This window comes from Saimiri boliviensis, chromosome 13, assembly GCF_048565385.1.
Source record: "Saimiri boliviensis isolate mSaiBol1 chromosome 13, mSaiBol1.pri, whole genome shotgun sequence".
Classification (NCBI taxonomy): domain Eukaryota; kingdom Metazoa; phylum Chordata; class Mammalia; order Primates; family Cebidae; genus Saimiri; species Saimiri boliviensis.
In genome coordinates this window covers 88,211,883-88,220,770 of record NC_133461.1, presented here as the reverse complement: position 1 = coordinate 88,220,770, position 8,888 = coordinate 88,211,883, and the positions used below count along the sequence as shown (strand labels likewise).

The 8,888-nt window shown below is 41.7% G+C and overlaps 1 protein-coding gene across 9 annotated transcripts in view; it reads right to left on the bottom strand.

The window, feature by feature from the left end:
* TRMT9B (tRNA methyltransferase 9B (putative)) overlaps positions 1–8,563 on the bottom strand; it is a 75,748-nt gene extending 67,185 nt beyond the window's left edge. For 3 of the 9 annotated variants that reach the window (XM_074383921.1, XM_074383931.1, XM_074383925.1), the window contains exons 1-4: positions 8,413–8,563; positions 6,285–6,936; positions 5,945–6,054; positions 982–1,153 (exon numbers count right to left, since the gene is read on the bottom strand). The gene's annotated coding sequence lies outside the window, so the exon portion shown is untranslated. Of the gene's footprint in view, positions 1–7; positions 250–671; positions 925–981; positions 1,154–5,944; positions 6,055–6,284; positions 6,937–8,412 lie in introns of those variants that run through there. The other 6 variants (XM_074383924.1, XM_074383927.1, XM_074383933.1 and 3 more) reach the window with 4 other exon arrangements.
* Positions 8,564–8,888: the final 325 nt, after the last annotated feature.

Genomic DNA, 8,888 nt, shown 5'->3' with positions numbered 1-8,888 from the left:
AACTCACCCAGGCGTGCAGACCCAGGCGCGGGCTCCGGGACACGCGCAAGACGACCTGTCGCGCCCCCTCCACCCTTGGGGCGGGCGCCGAGGCGGCGGATCTAGGGATGAACAGAGGCTTCTCTCCCCTCCCCTCTGCAGACCATTGTCAGCGCCCGAGTCGCCGGCGCTTTCTGCAGTGTGGGGACGAGCAGCAGCTCTCCCGTTGCGAGTAGTCACAGCGCTGTCCCGCAGCCAGGGGCAAAAGCTGCTTCTGCTTCAGAGCCTAGGGCTGCACCAGGTGTAAATTCCACCCCCTGACCTATTTTAGAGTGTAAGGATGAAAGGAAGAGGAAAAAATAGTCGGAGAGCGCGCAGGAGAGCGGGCGGCAGGGTGCGCGCGTGGCCGTGGGGGAGCGCGCGCGCGAGCCCGGGCGCTTGTCGGGGCTTCCAAAGAGAAGTTTCGGCGATGCACCCCCGGGTCTCCGGCGCTTGGGCCAGCTCTGGGGCGCTTTGCGAGCCTTTTTTTCCACTGCGGCCGCAGGCCAGCTTGGCCTGCCCTACTCCGGCGCCCCACGCGGTGCGCAGCTCCAAGGGATCCAGGGCTTCGGGCTGGCCCCGCGACAGCAGCCCGGAGACCGCCCGCGGCCCCCGCCCCCGTCGGCGTCCCCGCCTCCCCGGACCGTCCTCACCTTTGGGGAGGCGGTGCTCGGGCTCAGATGTCCCGGAACCCAGGCCTGCGGCGCCTCCGAGAAGGAAGTGCGGGCTGGCGCTCGGCGGAGCCAGGGACTGTCGCTTCCCCGCCCAGTTCCCTGCGATCGCCCCGCCCGAACGTGCCCAAGAAAAGAGGCTGGGCCGCACTCGCCCGGCCGGGGACCAGGGTGACCTTCCTGCCTCCCGCCTCGCCCTTGTCGCCGGTCTCTTCCAGCGTGGCCCGTCCTGCGTAAGAGAGGACGCCCCTGGGGGCGCACCTGGTCTGCCCGAAGCGCAGCAGCGCAGTACCTGGTGTGACGGCGACGTGTAGCTTTAGCGCAGCTCTTCTCGCTTTACAGCCCCGGACTTCAGCGGAAATGCCCCCTTGGGGTCGGTCCATTGGGATAACTGGAGATGGGCGATTAAGTAGTGTGCCACGGCTTCAATGCTTCAAATCATTCCACGACACAGCATGCCTTAACTGTTGAGTTTTGCAAAACAAGCCTCATCAAAAAAGCATCCATCAGAAGGTGGGGCGGAACTGAGAAGTTTTTGCCTAAAACTGGACACAAACCTCCCCTTCCCCCAATGCTTCTGTGACAATAGCATTAACTACGTTCTGCCGGGTCCCTAACATAATATCTTTAACCCCCTATTAAACAACTCCGTTATCATCAGGGACCCATTCACTTTAAAAATGCGCGTTCCCAGTCACGAAAAATAAGCACGTTTAGTAACCGCTCTGCTGCTTTTTGTATAGAGGTTCTTACTCCTGATCCCCAGCGTAAGGGGCAGAGTTCAGGTCGAGCTGTTTTTCCAGTCTAGGTTATTTGTGGAAACCCAACTACAAGTCTCACATAGACGCTGGTCTATTTCAGGTGCTACTAAGATGGCTGATGGAGATCAGCATATTTCTGATTCTGAAGTGGTTTTTCAGTGCCACAGTATATTGGGTGGGGTGAAGTGGGGGAAACCTTTGCTTGAGCTTCACTTTATCATTATGCCCAGGATAATCAGATTGACGTTTTCTGTAAAAGCCTCCCATTCAAAAAGAAAACGAACAAACAAAAAAACACCACGAGTCCGGTTTTACTTATTCTTCTTGAGCTGAACGCCCGCTACAGAAATGCCACTGCTGTTCCTTGCTTCCATTCACTGGAGCTACAACTACAATATGTCCTTGGACACAGAAGATATATTGGATACTGTGATGTTGTTTGTCCTCTTCTAACAGTGCATTAGGAGACTAAGCACACCTAAAGTAAAGGATAGTGCCTAGCAAATAGTAGGACATTATAAATATCCGTCCAGTGATTGAAATCTAAACAGAATGTAATAAACAGGAAAGTGACCTAGCTTTTGCAGGAAAATATGGGGAAAATCAGTTATAGGTGACATGATCAGGGAAGGCATCCTGGAAGTGGTGACAAGGACCTGATTTATACATTAAAAAATTGGCTAAGGACTAGGTGGGGTGGCTCATGGCTGTAATTCCAACAGTTTGAGAGGCTGAGGTGAGAGGATCGCTTGAGGCCAGGAGTTTGAGACCTTTCTGGGGAACAGAGTGAGATCTTGTTTCTGAAAAAAATACAAAACATTAACTGGGCATGGTGGTGCATGCCTATGGTACCAGCTATTCAGGAGGCTGAGGCAGGAGGATCACTTGAACCCAGAGGTTTTGAGATTGCAGTGAGCTATGCTTGCTCCACTGTACTCCAGCCTGGGTGACAGAGTGAGACCCTGTCTCAAAAAAACAAACAAACAAACAAAAAGAATTAACTAATGGAATGGAAGTGAGAAAATGTATTTGAAATACTTTCAAGATATAATAGAGCTAGAGATTCTTAACCTTTGGTAGGTAATAGGCCCCGATGAAAATGCTGATAGAAGCTTTGAAACCCCTTACATAATAAACAAATGTAAAATATTTGCATGTTTTCTGAAAGTTCACAGACTGGCTGAAGCAGATGTGTAGAATCCCTAGAGATTTGTGAACTATGACATGAGTTACCAATTTCTTTTTTGTTTGGAGGCAGGTAGAAAAATAAAAGATATTTTTCTAGTTGAGACCATCATAAGAGGCATTTCAATGGCCACCAGTAGAATTTGGGTAATGGCTGTGGAAATGGAAAGAAAAATGTACTGTAAAAAAAAAATTGTACACTAGAGAAACATAGCTAGACTTTTAAATCATTTATGTTCTTTTTGTACCTGAGAATTTCACTTTCATATCTCAGCAAAAAGGGAGAAAGAATAGATAAAATATGACTGTCAAAACCTTGACAGTTGCTGATGCTGGGTGCATACATGGGGGTTTATTGTATTATTTTCTCATTATTTGTGATGTTTAACATTTTTCATTTTTAAAAAATTTCAATGAATTTTTACTCTTGGTAGTCATAACCAATCCTATAGCATTTCCTAACTTGGCTTCTTAGAATGGAGATTTTTGTATATAAAAAACAAAGAAAGAAAAGAAAAAGAAAACCATACAGGTAGGCCAGTAATGCCACACATAAGATTGTTATTAATAAGTAAAGTCTATGTAGAAACAATTCTTTCTCTGGGAAAGAATTATGAAATGTATTGGCCATAGTCCCAACAGAAATTAGACAAGTATAAAACATCAAAAACATGTTTTTCTGTTTCTTTCTAACCTTATAGTTAACTTCATTGTATGTTGCTTAACTAAATTTCTTTATTATTACATTTTATTATATAATTCATATCCTTATATATTCATATTCATATAGTTATGTTGCATATGAATATATATGCATATGAATATGCATACATTTTTGCATATGTTATATACATACATATATTTATATATGACAGAATATGTTTTATATATATATCATATATACAGATGTTCCTTGAATTACAATGGTTTGTTTACATTTTGACTTTATGATGATTTGCAAGCAATGCGTATTCACAAGCAGCCATACCTCTAGTATTCATACAACCATTGTCTTTCATTTTTAGTACAGGATTCAATAAATCACACGAGATATTCAACACTTTGTTATAAAATAGACTTTGTATTAGATGGTTTTGCCCAACTGTAGGCTAATGTTCTGAGTACATTTTAAGGGTAAGCTAAGCCAGGCCATCATGTTCAGTAGCTTAAGCGTATTAAATGCATTGTACAGCATTTTCCATTTACAATGGGTTTGTTTAGGATGTAACCCAATTACAAGTCAAGGAGCATCTGTACTATGTAATAATAAATGACCTTTCTCAGTGAATTCAATTTCTTTATTAGTCAACTTCCTGGGGCTGGCACATACCTCTTGAGGCTGTAGATGGCTGGCTGTGATTCTTTGAGTACCTGCCTTGCTCACTGCCTCTTTCTGAGCAAGGCAGCCCCAGTGGTTCCTTACATAGGCTGTACACTTTACAAATGTGACCAATTCAGTCAACCAAAGGAGCTGTCTAGCATGTCCTGTAGACTACAAGGCCATTGCCTAGCAAAGCATAAGCTTACATAATGAATACTCCACACCTGAAGTATCTTAAGTTATGGCATTTAAGTAAGGAATTCATGTAAGTTCTTTTCCTCGAGCTTTTGAGCATTATTTTACTTATCTCATCCTCATTGGCTATCACAGTCCTTGGCATTTAAAACTCAATGCACATATTTGCATTAATATGCATGTATTGCCATAAGCCTGAAAATGTGCTGCATGATGCTTATGTCACTGTTTCATTCATTTCAGCTTTGTCTATTTTATTCAAGGACTTGGTCTAAGGTATTAGCTCTTAGTCATTGGGGGTGCTTACCTATTATTAGCATAATGGAGACTTAGCAAAAAATTACTGTATTTTTACCCTCTTTTCTTCACCTTTCAAAGTCATCCCATATTTTTTAGTGATTTTAGCTAGTTTAGCATAACATCTTGATGCATAAGCAAGTGGAACCCTCACCAGGCAGAATGGTAGACCCGGGTGGGTTTAGCTTCAGATTACAAGAAGAAATTGTGAGATGTTCCAGTCTCCCAGACTGATGTTTAGGAGACTGGAGACAAAATATTCCAGCAACAGTGAAACACAAAGCTCAAGCTTTATGGCTTCGTTGGTGTTAAAGGATTCCCCGCAGTAAGCCAGTCAGACTGAACGGAGAATCAAAGAGCTCACAGCTGTTTATAAATCAGCACAATTTAGAGACAGGAGTGCTAACTAAGAGCTGTCTTTGTCATTTTGGGGTGTTCATGGGCTGAAGTCCCAGTAACCATCTCCTAAATCCTGAACCCTTTACTTCTCCAGCCATTTTGCTGTCAGAGTGTGTAGCTGCTGCCTTTATCCAAGGAGCTGTTATCCACACCTGTGAAACCTGGAAGACCTTCTCAAGGTACATAGGGAACTTCCCAGCATTGGAGATAGGATGATTTCTTCTGTAATAGGGTTTTGTGCACTAAAAAAAGAAATACCATTTTTTCCTTGTCTTCCTGAACTTTTAAAAACTAGTCCTGCCAAATCTCATCATTTCTCAAGCACCTGTCCTCGGTCCTCTGCTTTTCTCTAAATATAATGTCCCTGGACAACTTCATCCACCTTTCTAACTGCAAGGAAAAACTCTACATAGACTTTTCAAAAATCTGTATCTCTGAATTGGTCTCATAAACCTGCAGATCCCCATGCTCGCATCGTGCCTGACATCTCCAACAGGTGATCTTAACACATTCTAAACTGAGATCCTTTGCCCTTCATGCACCTAAAGCAGCTGCCCTTTGCTTTCTTCTATAATCTCCATCATTCCCAGTCTCCTGGCACATTCTTAGACTTTGCTTCTCCTTGACCTTCATAGCCCATTGGTGGCCACTGTCTGCCAATTTTATATCTGTACTCCTCCTCCTTCATATTGTTTCTATTCTAGTTGTTTATGTCCCATTACTTCCCTCCTACATGAGTACAATAATTGCTTAATCTGCTCTTCTAATTTTCAAGGCTGTCTCTTCCATAAAAGATAATTTCAGACAAAAAGCTTTCGTCTGGATTAATATTTCTGTCCTAAGAATTTATCAGTTCTTGATCTAGATCCCGCTTATAACACTTATCACTAACCTTCACATAAAGTATTATTTTAGTCAACAAATATTCATTGGACATTTAGTGTATGCTAAGCACTCTGCAAGGAAAGCAGTGGGGAGCAAAACAGACAAGATATCTACCCTCATGGCACTTATAGTCTAGTGGGACAACCAAACGTTATGCAAATCATCACAAATAAACACAACTAAAATTTGCAACCCCAAATTGAAGCACATACCTTGAAGGGAGACTGAAGAGTTGCTAGAAGAGCTCAGAGGTCTCATCACTCTCCCAGAGGGAGGACTGTGTAGGATTCAGCCTTAGATCCTCAAAGTCTAGCCCAGAGCCCTGCACATGGAAGTGTTGAATAAGTTTTTGTTGAAGGAACATATGCATCAAGAAAACAAAATTCAAACAAACAAAAAAACACAAAATTAAAAAAGAATAAAACAAAGAAAAAAAGAGGGAAAAAAAACAAAAGAACATATACATCTACTTCTGACATGTAAGTGTGTGACCTTTTCTGTACTACACAGTACTAAATAAAACACACATTGGATATTCCCTCAAATACTGACCTCAACAGATAGCCATGTTAGCTGTTTGCTTTTGTTTCGGTGACCACAAATCCATGGGGCAGCTGATCTCCAAATACACTCTATTTTCTTTGCCAAGATGACGGCACGTAGAAACTTGTTATCCTGGTAGCATTGTCAAAAACAATTTTTGCTTTATGGCGAAAGTTCTTATGCACACTTTAATAATTTGCTGTTATCACCAGCACAAGCCCATCATCCCTCTTCCTTGCATTTGGAATGTTTGCTGAAGATGTCAAACCACATTGTTTCTTTTACCCCATGGGAAACTGGGTCATTCTCCAGATGTCCTTCGTGTCATTCGCCAGCTGCCTCTCCATCTTCAAAGCTGTTTGAGTATTACGTCTTCATCCCTTCTCTCTTACCTTTTGTCATGTTGCTCCTTCATCATTCTGCTATTGTGATCATGTAATTTTTGGAGTTAGCTTTTTGTGGGAACACTGAGTGACACATATCACTTGGCTTATTTTATCTCTATTTCTTCTTTTTTACAATACTATTACATAATTCGTTTCAAGAAGCACTTTCACATATAGAATCTCAGGTCTGATTTGGGTGTCTGTGTTGTTTGTTTCCAGCTTGGAGGAAATGAGGACTGGAAAAGATGACCTTTGTCATAGCAAGAAAAGAAGAACTGCAAAAAAAAAAAAAAATACAATGAATTTCACTAACAGAGAATGTGTTATATAAATCAGGGAGCAACTACATGTCAAAGAATGCAGAGCCATGATGCTGAAGACAAGTTAACAACCTGGCGATACAATGCAATGTTAAATAAAAAGTATTTTCACCCCAATATTTTAACATTATATAGTATATTTACATGTATGTAGGGGGAAAATACTGGACAAGTCTACCAAAATGTGGCTAGTGATTTTCATTGGATGATGGAATTTTCATTTTTATGTTCATATATATTTGTATAAAATATTTTTTGAAGGGCACTCTCACTCTGTCCCCCAGGCTGGAGTGCAGTGGTGGGATCTCAGCTCACTGTAGCCTCTGCCTCCCAGTTTTAAGCAATTCTCCTGCCTCAGCCTCCCCAGTAGCTGGAATTATAGGCACATGCCACCATGCCTGTTTAATTTTTTTGTACTTTTACTAGAGACAAAATTTCACCATGTTGGCCAGGCTGCCTAAAACTCCTGACCTCAGGTGATCTGCCTGCCTCGGCCCCCACAAAGTGCTGGGATTATAGGCCTGAACCACCGTGCCTGGCCTCTTCTATGTGTTTTTCAAAGGGAAGGGGATTATATGCAATTTGGGAGCAAAGCATATCCCTATTTACAGCCACAACTCTTTTCTCATAAATTTTGTTGCTATTTTGTCACTGCTCTTACCTATCAAGTGTGTGAGGAGCAGTGCCAACATGCTGCTCTCTTGTTCCTTTTCATTATTATTTTAAATTCTCAAGTGCAACAGTACAAGAAAGTCTAATTGTTTTAAGTGTAGAAGTCACAGTGACCTCATGATTCTCATCGTAAAAAGCTATTTATGTCTATGTCAAAAATAATTTATCTGTTGTTTTTACATCCTGTTTGTTAGGTGAAGGCAAATGTTGGCTCCCTGGCTAAGTGTCTTGACTAGATCTACCTATTAGCAATGGTAATCATGAGTTTGTATGAAAGTCAGCTCTAGGAAAAATGGAGAAATAGGGTCACTTTGTGTGTGTGTGTGTGTGTGTGTGTGTGTGTGTGTGTGCGTGCATTGTGTATACTTGTGCACTGATATGCCCTCTTCTTGTCCCTAGAGATTTGATTCTGGGGAAAATAAAGGATACATTTTGAGATGGTTAGTTTTTATTTTATTTTGAAGATATTTTTTAAACTTTTGGGGGATACAAGTTTTGAGATATTCTCAAATAAATTAATACTTAAGATTAGATTCTAATGTATGTTACTAGAAGTTAACACATTTAAAACAGTTTCAGAAAATTGTGCCATAAGAAAATTTTGTTCGAAAACTATTTGCAATTGTCAAAGCACAGCTCTTATCTTCTGAGAGCAAGCAAGACAATACTACTCCACTTCAGCATCACTCCCAGAATTCAAATAACCAGCGTTCTGTGACGCTGATCTCAATCAAGACTGCTGGGCCTTAAGTTACTTACCTAAAAAGTGAGAGAGTTGACTTAGATGATCACTGAGATCCCCCACAGTTCTTAAAAGAAAATGCACTTTTGCTTAGATCTGGAGTCAAAATGAAGAGCTGTAAAGTAAAGAAGGGATTTGTTGCTTTCTTTATTGCAATCAATTGTGATCTAAAGGTTCAATAGGAAAAATTCCTATTTTCCAAGCTGTATTTCAAAGGACTGGATGTGGAGTTAACAGATGATAGAAGCTTCTATTTAATTCATCTGAAAAATTTAGGAAGAATTTGTGAGATGGGAGAGGAAGGAGACTTATTCTGAGATGCTCCAGAGGGCAGACTTGGACCAGTGAATGCAAGTTATGAGGAAGAACATTTAGATTACACTAGAGGAGCAGATTTTTAAAGTTTGAACTGCATGAAAGTAGAGCTTTTTCAAGAGGTACAACTCTTTGTCTCTGGATGGGCAAAGGAAGAGGCCAGCTCATTTACTGGTGA